Here is a 13765-nt window from a genome sequence, read left to right on the forward strand (position 1 = left end):
CCCCCACACACAACTCCTTTATGGGTCAGGGACCCCTAAAATTATACCACCACTAACTTCAGATTTAAATAGCTGGAATCATGAAATTTACTATTTTAAAAATCCTGTGACCATGAAATTGACCAAAATGGACAATTACTTTAGTAGGGCCCTAGTCATAAGCTTCCCAGGGTTAACTCCAACCCTAACACGGATTCTGGCAGGATAAGTCCTTCAACTGCCCATACAAGGGGTTTCCTAGTGGTTACCACTTCATCACAACTTCAGCTCAGGAACAAGCACTCAGTCTTATGATGGCCTCAGTAGGCCAGCCCTATCAACCCTACCCTAAGGATTGGGGCCCTCCCTGGACAAAATGTCATGCCGCAAGCTAGATCAAGATGATCAGCTTTGAGTCAGTCTTAACTCAGGTTATTTATTTCAGAGTCCTTTCTTAGCCCTCGTCCAGACTAACCCGCGGCATCGGCGGGTTAAATCGATTGCTCGGGGATCGATATATCGCGTCTAGTCTGGACGCGGTGTGTATCGATCCCCGAGCGCGCTTACATCGATTCCGGAAACTCCATCAATCCGAACGGGAGTTCCGGAATCGACACGGAGAGCCGCGGACATCGATGGAGCCCCGTCCAGACTGGTGAGTACCTCGATTTTAGAAATTCGACTTCAGCTACGTTATTCTCGTAGCTGAAGTTGCGTATCTAAAATCGTTTTAATTCCTAGTCTGGACGTTGGCCTTGGTGTGTTGGTCTCTGGAGAATCCAGTTTAGAACATAAGAACATAAGAGTGGCCATAGTGGGTCAGATGGAAGGTCCATATAGCCCAGTATCCTGTCTTCCAACAGTGGCCAATGCCAGGTGCCTCAAAGGCAATGAACCGAACAGGTAATTATCAAGTGATCATCCCTGTCGCCCATTTTAAGCTTCTGGCAAACAGAGGCTAGGGACACCATCCCTGCCCATCCTGGCTAATAGTCATTGATGGACATATCCTCCATGAACGTATCTAGTTCTTTTTTGAACCCTGTTATAGTCTTGGCCTTCACAACAGCCTCCGGCAAAGAATTCCACAGGTTGACTGTGCGTTGTGTGAAAAAACTACTGCCTTTTGTTTGTTTCACTTGGTGACCCCCTAGTTCTTGTGTTAGGAAAAAGGGTAAATAAACACTTCCTTATTTACGTCTTTGAATTAGTATGTGCATATTTCTTCGATAGGTGGAGGGGTAGGGTGGGGCCTCAAAGGCTGATAACAGGGCAAGTTCACTACTCCCCACACCCCCAGAGAAGGTACATGCAGTGCCCACAAACAACACATACACAATAGCCTTTTCAATACAATGTACTCAAGGTATAACCCTAATTCAGTGAGGTTTAACTTAATTCAGTAAAGTTTGTCTTAATTCCATAAGACTGTTCAGGACTTAAAAGATATTGTCAGTCTGTCAAAAGCCAGCATGACATCTTACCTCTGGAGGAACTTTGCTACAAACTGAAGCTCTGTAACAAAGGACTGAATGACCCTTCAAGCTGTGGATGTACTCCAGAGACTTGACCTTAAGCCAGCAGTTTATTCCATCACTACTACAAGCCTGAACCAAGAACTTTGCCATTACTGTATTTAATGATTCCTTTAACCAATTTTAACTCTTTCTTTCTTTCTTTCTTTCTTTCTTTCTTTCTTTCTTTCTTTCTTTCTTTCTTTCTTTCTTTTCTTTCTTTCTTTCTTCTTTCTTTCTTCTTTCAATAAACTTTAGATTTTAGATACTAAAGGATTGGCATCAGCTGATTTGGGGGTAAGATCTGGAATGCCTGAGAAACTGCCTTTATGTTTTCTTGTTAGCCAGTGTGGTGAAACAGGAGTTTACTTTTGTAGCTGGTTGGTATATCTTATAAAAGAATAACCATCAGATCTGGGTATGTTTGCCCTCTTTCCCAGCAGTTTGTCCTGAATTTGGCATCCTCAGTTGTGACCCACTAAGACACGGTTACACCAGCCAACCAGAGGAAAGTTCAGAAGAAGCCAATCAGGGCCAAGCTGTGCCTATAAGAAGGGTTTCAGGGCAGAGAGGGCTGAGTCTCTCCCTGGAGCTTCAGGGAGAATGACTGGTTGCCTGTAGAGAGAAATACCTCGGATAGAGCAGCGCTGGCCAGGATCAGGAGAGCAAGCGGAGCTCCAGCCCAGCTGGCTCCCAGACTGTGGCCTTGATACAGGATCCAAGTAGGTGCTGGGACTATGGAGAAGTGGCCCAGGGAAAGCAGGTAGCAGCAGAGGGGAAGGAGAGGCATGTGAGCGGCTGCAGCTATAGGGTCCCTGGGTCGGGGCCTAGAGTAGCGGATGGGCCTGGGCCCTCTCCTTGCCCACTGGCCACTGAAGGAAGTGGCCATCACAAGAGGAGGGCACCCTGTGATGCGACAGAGTTAATTCCAGGTGCAACCAGCAGGAGGTGCCATGATGGTGAGCACAACCTGTTACACAGAGCCAGCTTTAGGGGGGTGGCAAGCAGAGACCCAGCAAAGCTAAGATACATGCTGAAGCCTGAGCCCTGCAGCCCTGGCTGAAATCAGATTAATGAAAGGGGTACAGTAGTTTAGAAAGGTTGAGAACCACTACTACATCATATGCATCATGTGGTCACTTCACCAGATCAGCTGGTGGCTCTGTAGTCACCTCCTTAAGGAGGTAAGTGAAATGACTTGTCTCTTCGAAGAAGCTTTCCTTCCACAATGGCCTTTATTGTTCCCACTGTCACCTTCAGCTACCGTAATTATTTTTGTCTTTATATTGTCACAAGCACAGCCTGGAGTTTAAGTTGGCAAGATCAGCAAGTTCACAGATGAAACACAGTCTGTTCCTGCCATTAATTTAGTAGCGAAACAAAATACGGCCATTTTCCTGAGTCATCCTGGCTTCTGGTGGAAAATAGCTGGGTTCAATAGAGATGGAGGGAAAGTGGGAACATCATGGTATCTTGAAAGTGAGAATCTGATATAAAGAAGAGATAGAGATGCCCAGGTTAGATGTGGGCAAAAAGCTAGAGTTGATTTTGAAAAGTTCATCAGTTGGATTTTGGCTTTCCAAATCAAAATCCAGACATGATTCAAATCTAAATCCCCATTTAGCCCGAACCCCCAAAATGTGAGATGGGGAAGGAAGTTAAATCCTTCTGATTTTCACCCATCTTTAGTATTTTATGAGTGGAATAAGTCCTGTGACCCAAGCATGGTTGCTGGGCACACTTTGGCATTCTAAGAAGTCACTTTCTGTTTCTTACTGTTGAATGAGAAATGATTGTAATGTACTTTCTCATTTCGCTCTTCCAGGGCCGGGCCTTAGGATTTATGGTGCCCTAGGCGAGATTATTAAACTGGTGCCCCTGTGCTGCTCTGCTCTTAGCAACACAAACATAAGCTTACAGTATTGGAAAACTTGCCACATTCACGTTATTAAACCAGTTTAACTTAATTAAGCACACTGTAATGCTGATGGACTAGCACTAAAGACGCAGCACTATAGAAAAATTCTGATGACAGAATGATGCAAATTTTTTTTTAATTTATCAAAATTTTATTGGAAATTATATGAAGAGGTATTGAAACAAAGATTTGTTTTTAATTAAAAGCAATCTTTCTGGCTTTTTTGGCTGCAAAATCAGTAATAATGTCATCGTATGACAAAGACAAAGTCGTGTTTTGTTCGATTGCAAGAATAGCAAGACCAGTTAAGCGTTCCTGACTCATTGTAGAGCGGAGATAGTTTTTAATGAGCTTTAGTTTTGAGAAACTCCGTTCTCCTGATGCTACTGTTTAAAGTAATTGTCAGTAGAATACGAGTGGCAATGTACACATTAGGATATATGTCAACAATTTTGCAGGTATGAATAAACTGTACAATGTCCATCACCGATTTTGCATGTGGCAACATTGATGACAGTGTACTCAATTCTTCGTACAGTTCAAGTCCATTTAAATCAAAACTATCACCGTGCTCAGGAGGCTCTCTAGGTTCTTGCACTTTGTCATTAGTTGCTCTTGTTTTCCTATTTCGTTGAATTAGTTATGTATACAAAAATCCAAACTGTTCATGGTGTACTGCAAGGTATTAAACCTTTCATCAACAGCAGATACTGCTTTATCCATCACAACATTAAAAATTTCAACCTCAAATTTCTTTTCTGGATCGTCTATGGGCATGATCTGCTGTACAGATTCTTCACAAAGAAGTGTCCCTGGCCTTTTTAACTCATATTAACTATGTATTTACTTTATGAAAGTTGGAGAAAACATTGTGAAAACGTAAAACATTGGCTGCCCAACTTCTGGGCTGGCAAAAGTTATACTGACTCACAGGGAAAAAAAAAAGCAGGAGAATCTTAGTACAACATATGGTCACTCTATACCAGGGGTCGGGTCGACAACCTTTCAGAAGTGGTGTGCCAAGTTCACTGTAATTTAAGGTTTCTCGTGCCAGTAATACATTTTAATGTTTGTAGAAGGTTTCTCTCTATGTCTACATTATATAAATAAAACTATTGTATTATCTGAGGTCTTGGCACCGGTCCTGCTCAGGCCACTGCCAGCTGAGTAAATGAAACCCCAAACCGCAGCGGGCTGGTGGCGGGAACCCTAGACAAGGATCCCAGGCCCGGCTCAGCCCGCTGCTGGTCTGGGGTTCTGACCACCAACTCCTGCCAGCCAGGATCCCGGCCGCCAATCCCCGCTCAGCCCGCTACCAGCCTGGGATTCTGCTCACCCAGGCTGGCAGGAGGCAGAGTGGGGCTGGCGGCTGAGCTCCTGACTGGCAAGGGGCCGGCAGCCGGAACCTGGAGTAGCAGTAGGCTGAGTGCTGCTGGCACCCAGACTGGCAGCAGACTGAGCCACTCAACCCCCCATCGGCCATGCTCAGCCCGCACCAGCCCGCTCAGCCGGCTGCCGGCTGAGTGAATGGAACCCCAGGCTGACAGCAGGTTGAGTGGTTCAGCTGGCCTGCTCAGCCCACTGCCAGCCTGGGGTTCCTTAGGGGTCCCCAGGCCAGCAGCAGGTGCTGAGTGGGGCCGATGGCTGGTATCCCAGCTGGCAATAGGGCAGCAGCCGGAACCCCAGAGCAGTGATGGGCTGAGCCGCTCAGCCTGCTGCTGCATACATCAAAATCAGCTCACCTGCACCTTTGACACGTGTGCCATAGGTTGCCGACCCCTGCTTTATACACTAGTAAGGAGATGAGCATATTACAGTTGTTGGAGAGCTCTTATCAGGAGTAAGAGGGCTATAGGAAAGTTAGTCAACATTTTTTGTTTCTCTGATGAAACTGGCCCACTCCCTGCCTCAAACCAAACCTGTCACTAATAATTGTCAACAACTTAATTTCTGGTTTTGGCTAAGATATTGATTTTTTAAAAAAATAATATTGAAATTGGATTCAGGATTGTTAGCAAGAATTTGTGGCAAACAAAGTTGTTAAATGACAATCGAAATGGCAACACAGTACTGCTTTCATGCTTGGCTCACCCCCCAGCCCGCTGGTCCAACAGCTGCAGTAGAGGAGGAGATAGGTGGAAAACTGCAGGACCCCAAAATCCACCTCTTGGGGTGCAGAGTGGCAACAGCAGCAACAAACCCTCAGGTCCAATCACACACCAATGGGCACCACCACCAGCCTTATGGACCATGGTGAAGTTAGCACAGCATCTGATCTCAGGGACAGGGCACCCATGGAGCCACAGCAGCTCATCCTGCCCTGTGCAGCTCCCCCCGGATGAGATGGATCACTGGCAGCTGCCAGCCCGGGGGAGAGGCGCTGCCCAGCTAGGGTGGCCAGATCCAGATGTCCTGATTTTATAGGGCCAGTCCCGATATTTGGGGCTTTGTCTTATATAGGCACCAATTACCCCCACCTAGAGTGACCAGACAGAAAGTGTGTAAAATCAGGACAGGGATGGGGGGGTGGGGGTGGGGGGCAAAAGGAGCCTATATAAGAAAAAGACCCCAAAATTGGGACTGTCTCTATAAAATAGGGATATCTGCTCACCCTACCCCAATCCCGATTTTTCACACATCTGGCTAACCCCGTCCAAACCCTGTGTGACATTCCAATTCTGGCTGCCTGCCCAGGAAGTGAGTTACTTTCACTTTCATTCCTCAGCAAGCAGCCAGCCTCCCCTCCCCCCACCTACCCCCAGCACCTCACCCAACCCAGCCGTGACGGAGGGGAGGGAGGAGAGAGAGAGGGGTGCTCCTGGGGAGGAGGGAGAAAGGAGGGGGTGCTCCGTGGGGCAGGGGAGAGAAGAATGGATGTTATGGGAGACAACAAAGGATACTGGTTCCAGAGCCACAGAGCCTGCCTCACCTGACCTCAGCCGGGGGGAAAGAGTCACACTCACAGGTGAGCTCCTTCCCCAACCCCCCACCCCTCCCCTTCCCAGAGACCCCAGCAGCCAATCCCATTCCTCAGACTGTGCTGCATTCGGCTCTCTCTAGGACCCAGCAGCCCTGCTTCTACACTGTCTGGGCTGCCTGCAGAGTGGTGCCCCCAGGCAGTGTGAGGCCCTACACAGTTGCCTATTCTGCCTATGCCTAAGGACGGCCCTGCGCTCTTCTGTCAGTGACTCAGAAATGGCAGCAAGGTGAGCTGACATAATCAGACCCAACCCATGCATGACAGCTGGCAGATCTGCCCTGTACCAATTCTTACACAGAATTCTGCTACACCTACTTATTATATAAAGTGGGAGGTGCCAGCCATATGCTCTTATTGCCATATTGTTCATAAAGAAAACATCGGGTGGAAGAGAATCCCCTGAAAGATGAATTGAGAAGTCATTGAGTGCATCTTTGACATTAAGATCAATGACACTACAGGGCTGGGCCAATATAGCAGGTCAATAAATACAGCTGGGAAATCAGAATCCATAATCACAGGCAATGGTGTAAGCTGTTATAAAAGATGAATCTTTGGACCTATTTGAACCGTATGAAAGTAAAGAAAATGTGTATTGATCACCTTTCATCGTGTTCAAGAAACTGAAATACAATAATAAACACAATGTTCTTGACTCAAAAGCTCAGGGCCCCATGTAGGCACACATCTTGTGCTTAAGGACATCCCAGTCCAGCCAAAGAGAATTCCGAAGGTGGTGAATATGTATTGTATTTCTAATGCATGAGGCACTGAAATTCCTCTAACTGGTGGTAGGCCATATTACCAAGGTAGATAAATATGTCCTATTGCATCATCTAGATCACATCAGTTTGAATGTGACTATGAAGCGCTCTATGCCAAATTACAAAGTCATGACTAGAGAATGATTCCCTTTAATTGCAAGATGTGACAAGGAATGGTGAGATTCATGAGCTCTAAGGAGCATAAGGAGGTAGAGGGCAGTCATTTCTTGAGTGAATAATGGAATATCTGAATTATGTATATCTGAGCTCCCTGCTGGAAACATGGTGGCTCTCTAGTACTGCTAACAGTATTGCGCTATGTAATCCCTAGGGCTTGCTCAGCCCTCCATCTTTCCAAAGTACAGAAGCATTGACCTCGTGCAATTTATCCTGTTGTGGCTCTTCTGATAAGACCAGAAAATGCAATGTCTTGACTGTTCTGCAGGGACATTGCGCTCTCCCCTCCCTCCCTCCCCCCATGACATTTAAGTAGGATAAGAGGCTTACTTGGATTCCTTTGCTGGAAACTCTGACTGACCCTCAGCAGATGCTATGATGCCACTCCCTTTCCCCTTGGTGGATGGCCTGGAAGGCCTCATCCTCCCTCTGTGCGTGCCAGGCCTGTCTTTCCTCAATGGAATTTGTATCAATGGGGCCTCCTCCTCTGCCCTCAATGGGTGTTGTGGGTAGGGATGAGGGGAGAGGAGGAAGCTCCATTGATATGCGCCCACTTCCCCATAGCAGGTGTCGTGAGTGGGGCTGTGTGACTCAGGGAGCTCTTGGTGCCAACTGGCAGAGGGAACATAAGGTTACTAATTGTCATAATAATTGAAAAATGTATGTACAGATATATGTAAGGAGTTAGTTACATATGTTAATTATGCTCTTAAGGTCTGCGAGCTGGGCCTGGTCACCAAAAGGTAATAACATTTCTTTCAGGCAGGAAACACTTGTCCACCTGTCTGCCTATATGTAAATTGAGTATTGCATACTTCACAATATATGCCTATTTACAGACCGAGCAAAATGCTAGTCAAAAGATTGCAAAGTCTCCAGGGAAAATTCTCTATAGAGGAAAACAAGCGGCAAGGGCTCCCCTGTTTACAAGTAAAGTAAATGGAATTTTGAAATTATATCCAGAGGTACAGAGATAAACCGAAAAAAACCGAGGAGTCTAACAGATTTATTTGGGCATAAGCTTTCGTGGGTAAAAAACCTCATTTCTTCAGATGCATGGAGTGAAAGTTACAGATGCAGGCATTATATAATGACACATGAAGAGAAGGGAGTTACCTCACAAGTGGAGAACCAGTGTTGACAGGGCCAATTCAATCAGGGTGAATGTAGTCCACTTCCAATAATAGATGAGGAGGTGTCAATTCCAGGACAGGCAAAGCTGCTTTTGTAATGAGCCAGTCACTCCCATCCCTATTCAAGCCCAAATTAATGGTGTTAAATTTGCAAATTAATTTTAGTTCTGCTGTTTCTCTTTGAAGTCTATTTCTGAAGATTTTTGTTCAAGAATAGTGACTTTTAAATCTGTTATAGAATGTCCAGGGAGGTTGAAGTGTTCACCTACTGCCTTTTGTATGTTACCATTACTGATGTCTGATTTGTGTCCATTTATTCTTTTATGTAGGGACTGTCCAGTTTGGCCAATGTACATGGCAGAGAGGCACTGCTGGCACATATAACATTAATAGATGTGCAGGTGAATGAGCCCCTGATGGTGTGGTTGATGTGATTGGATCCTCTGATGGTGCCATTAGAGTAGATATGGGGACAGAGTAGGCAACGCGATTTGCTACAGGGATTGGTTGCTGGGTTGGTGTTTCTGTGGTGTGGTGTGTAGTTGCTAGTGAGTATTTGCTTCAGGTTGGGGGGCTGTCTATAAGCGAGGACTGTCCTGTCTTCCAAGGTCTGTGAGAGTGAGGGATCGTTTTCCAAGATAGGTTGTAGATTGTTGATAATGCGCTGGAGAGGTTTTAGCTGAGGGCAGTACGTGATGACCAGTGGTGTTCTGTTATTTTCCTTGTTGGGCCTGTCCTGTAGTAGGTGTCTTCTGGATACCCGTCTCGCTCTGTCAATCTGTTTCCTCACTTGCCCAAGCAGGTATTGTAGTTTTAAGAATACTTGCTAAAGATCTTGTAGGTGTTTGTCACTGTCTGAGGGATTGGAGCAAATTTGGTTGTATCTTAGGGCTTGGCTGTAGACAATGGATCGTGTGATGTGTCCTGGATGGAAGTTGGAGGCATGTAGGTAGGTAAGTATACCTATCAGTAGGTTTCTGGTATAGGGTGGTGTTTATGTGACCATCACTTATTTGCACTGTACTGTCCAGGAAGTGGATCTCTTGTGTGGACTGGTCCAGGCTGAGGTTGATGGTGGGGTGGAAATTGTTGAAATTCAGGTGGAATTCTTCAAGGGCCTCCTTTCCGTGGGTCCATATGATGAAGATGTCATCAATGCAGCACAAGTAGAGGAGGGGCACTAGGGGGCGAGAGCTGAGGAAGCATTGTTCTAAGTCAGCCATAAAAATGTTGGCATACTGTGGGGCCATGTGGGTACCCATAGCAATGCCACTGACTTGAAGGTATAAGTTGTCCCAAAATCTGAAATGGTTGTGGGTGAGGACAAAGTCACAAAGCTCAGCCACCAGGCATGCTGTGGCCTCATCAGGGATATTATTCCATCCTCATGTGGAACATTGGTGTAAAGCGCTTCTACATCCATGATGGCCATGATGGTGTTTTCAGGAAGATCACAAATGCATTGTAGTTTTCTCAGGAAGTTGGTGGTGTCTCGAAGACAGCTGGGAGTGCTGGTAGTATAGGGTCTGAGGAGAGAGTCCAAATAGCCAGATAATCCTGCTGTAAGCGTGCCGATGCCTGAGACGATGATGCGTTCAGGCTTTCCAGGTTTATGGATCTTGGGTAACAGACAGAATACCCCTGGTCGGGGCTCTGGGGGTGTGTCTGTGTAGATTTGTTCCCGTGCTGTAGCCAGGAGTTACTTGAGCAGATGGTGTAGTTTCTTTTGGTATTCCTCAGAGGGATCAGAGGATACTGGCCTGTAGAATGTGGTGGTGGAGAGTTGCCTGACAGCCTCCTGTTCATAATCCGACCTGTTCATGATGACTACAGAACCTCCTTTGTCAGCCCCTTTGATTATAATGTCAGAGTTGTTTCTGAGGCTGTGGATGGTGTTGCATTCTGTATGGCTGAGGTTATGGGGCAAGTGATGCTGTTTGTTCACAATTTCAGCCTGTGCACATCTGCGGAAGCACTCTATGTAGATGTCCAGTCTGTCATTCAACCATCAGGAGGAGTCCACGCAGAATTCTTCTTCTTGTAGTGTTGGTAGGAGGGTTCCTGTGGGTCAGTGCATTGTTCAGTGGCGTGTTGAAAATATTCCTTGAGTTGGAGACTGCAAAAGTAGGCTTCCAGATCACTGCAGAACTGTATCATCTTTGTGGGGATGGTGGGGCAGAAAGAGAGTCCCCGAGATAGGATAGACTCTTCTCCCAGGCTAAGTGTGTGGTTGGATAGATTAACAATATTGTTAGGTGAGTTGAGGGTACCACTATTATAGCCCCCCTGTGGCATATAGGAGTTTAGGTAGTTTGCTGTCCTTTTCCCTTGTAGAGAAGTGAAGTGTGTGAGACATCCTTCACCTAGAGGACAAGCAGCCAGCATGTTCATCACAGCCAACCTGGCTGTTGAACACTATCAGAGAAGCTTTGGATGAACTAAATGTCATTATGAAAATGTCATTTTAGTTAAGTTTAGGCTCTAGAAAGTGTGTTATTTTATTTGCTATTTAACCATTTGTTTGCATTCTCCTTGTTTCTTCTTGATTCGCCATTCTTTGTTAAATAAGCGCATGTCTGATTTCACGGTTACCCTAAGTGCTGCGCGTGAAGCCTGAGGTGTAATTGCCAAGCTGGCATGCGCTGCTCCTGCAGCAGGAGCTGAGCTGTGAATTTGGTGCATTGCACGTGCAGCGGCCCATCGCTGTCCTGCAGAAGGGACAGTTGTGCCCATATGCCACGAAGGGGGTCAGGCAGTGCTTAATTTGTAATGCAAGTAGTGCCAGAGCTCAAGCAATTAGGTGCTGAGGCTCAAGGAATTTTCTGACATTCATAACTGATGCAGCAAGCCCAGAAGTGCTGGGGCTATGAACTGCCAAGCCCAGAAGTGAGAGAGGTTATGAACTGCCAACCAGAGATGAGCCCTGGCACAAATTAAGCATAGGGGGAGGGGTTGTGCTGCTTGTGGCTGGGTTAGGGGGGCAGGGAGCTGGCTGGAAGACTCCCTCCGGCTGGGGGCAGGACATGGACAGGGTGGAGAAGGCAGCCCTGCCGAGTCCCATGGCACACTGTGCCTGCATGGGAGCATTCCAGGCTGCGTGGGGGCAGTGTTTTCCCCAGGAATTGAAATTAGGGGAAGTGTTCAAATGTACAGGCGGGAGGGTCAGAGCCGATGAGGGGTGATACTGTAAAGGTGAAGGCGGGCTGTATGGCACCATAGTAAAAACTGAAAAATGTTTTGTGACCATTTTATTAGATTTAACTCATGTTTTAAAATCTTCACACAAATTAAAGTTGGCTACTCAAGCCTTCTGTGAAGCACGACATCTACATCCTTCTTGTTTCTTGTTATAATTTTGCACAGCTCTGTTAATGAACTTCTTGAATGTAACGCGTTCATCTTTGGTGGCTTCTCGTGTGTCCAGTACTTCCATTCCTTCCATTGACATGCTCATTAGTTCATTCACGTGATCAGGCACAAGGCGACTCCTTTGAGAACAAAAAATTCTATTCAATGATGAAAAAGAACACTCCACTGTAGCTGTTCTGCCTGGGAGTAGCAAGAGATGAATTCCTACTTCTTTCATCCTGGGAAACATAGCACAAAGATTGGGTCGAGCCACTAGTGATGATAAAAAAGTTGAAGTCAAATCTTTATTAAGTTGTTGTATGATATTCCACTCTGTGTCCAAATGCTTTATTCTGTTCTGAGTGCATGGCAGCCCCATTGCTGGTAGTGCCTCACTCCGCTCAACTGTCAGTGTTTTATAGGACAGGGACCTTTAAAAGCTACCTAGAGATTGAGTACATAAGAATATAACAATGGCCATACTGGGGCAGACCAAAGGTCCCTCCAGCCCAGTATCCTGTCTACCAACAGTGACCAATGCTAGGTGTCCCAGAGGGAGTGAATCTAACAGGTAATGATCAAGTGATCTCTCTCCTGATACCCATCTCCACCCTCTGACAAACAGAGGCTAGGGACACCATTTCTTACCCATCTTGGCTAATAGCCATTAATGGACTTAACCTCCATGAATTTATCTAGTTCTCTTTTAAACCCTGTTATAGTCCTAGCCTTCACAACCTCTTCAGGCAAGGAGTTGTGTGCTGTGCGAAGAACTTCCTTTTATTTGCTTTAAACAAGCTGCCCATTCATTTCATTTAGTGGCCCCTAATTCCTGTATTATGAGAACAAGTAAATAACTTTTCCTTATTCACTTTCTCCATACCACTCTGATTTTATATACCTCTATCATATCCTCCCCTAGTCTCTTCTTTTCCAAGCTGAAAAGTCCTAGCCTCTTTAATCTCTCCTCGTATGGGACCTGTTCCAAACCCCTAATCATTTTAGTTGCCCTCCTCTGAACCTTTTCTAATGCTAGTATATCTTTTTTGAGATTAGGAGACCACATCTGTACACAGTATTCAAGATGTGGGCGTACCATGGATTTATATAAGGGCAATAAGATATTCTCCGTCTTATTCACTATCCCTTTTTGAATGATTCCCAGCATCCTGTTTGCTTTTTGACCGCTGCTGCACACTGCATGGATGTCTTCAGAGAACTATCTATGATGACTCCAAGATCTTTCCTGATTAGTTGTAGCTAAATTAGCCCCCATCGTATTGTATATATAGTTGGGGTTATTTTTTCCAATGTGCATTGCTTTATATTTATTCACATTAAATTTCATTTGCCATTTTGTTGCCCAATCACTTAGTTTTCTGAGATCTTTCTTAAGTTCTTCACAGTCTTGAGCAGTTTAGTATCATCTGCAAACTTTGCCACCTCACTGTTTACCCCTTTCTCCAGATCATTTATGAATAAGTTGAATAGGATTGGTCCTAGGACTGACCCTTGGAAAACACTACTAGTTACCCCTCTCCATTCTGGAAAATTTACCATTTATTCCTACTCTTTGTTCCCTGTCTTTTAACCAGTTCTCAATCCATAAAAGGATTTTGCCTTTTATCCCATGACAACTTAATTTATGTAAGAGCCTTCGGGGCAGGACCCTGTCAAATGCTTTCTGGAAATCTAAGTACACTATGTCCACTGGATCTCCCTTGTCCATGTTTGTTGACCCCTTCAAAGAACTCTAATAGATTAGTAAGACATGATTACCCTTTACAGAAACCATGTTGACTTTTGCCCAACAATTTATGTTCTTCTATGTGTCTGACAATTTTATACTTTACTATTGTTTCAACTAATTTGCCTGGGACTGACAGACGTATTGGAGCATGCTCATGCTCCAATATGTCTGTTAGTCTACAAGGTGCCACAGGACTCTTTGT

The 13765-nt window shown here is 45.5% G+C and overlaps 1 protein-coding gene across 3 annotated transcripts in view; it reads left to right on the forward strand.

Annotated features, from left to right (window-relative positions):
• The first annotated feature begins 6342 nt into the window (after positions 1–6342).
• The window catches only part of EDC3 (enhancer of mRNA decapping 3), a 78617-nt gene continuing 71194 nt past the window's right edge, over positions 6343–13765 (forward strand). Inside the window, exon 1 of one of the 3 annotated variants that reach the window (XM_030578519.1) lies at positions 6343–6376. The gene's annotated coding sequence lies outside the window, so the exon portion shown is untranslated. Of the gene's footprint in view, positions 6377–6600; positions 6618–13765 lie in introns of those variants that run through there. The other 2 variants (XM_030578522.1, XM_030578523.1) reach the window with 2 other exon arrangements.

Source organism: Gopherus evgoodei, chromosome 10, assembly GCF_007399415.2.
Source record: "Gopherus evgoodei ecotype Sinaloan lineage chromosome 10, rGopEvg1_v1.p, whole genome shotgun sequence".
In the NCBI taxonomy this organism is placed as follows: domain Eukaryota; kingdom Metazoa; phylum Chordata; order Testudines; family Testudinidae; genus Gopherus; species Gopherus evgoodei.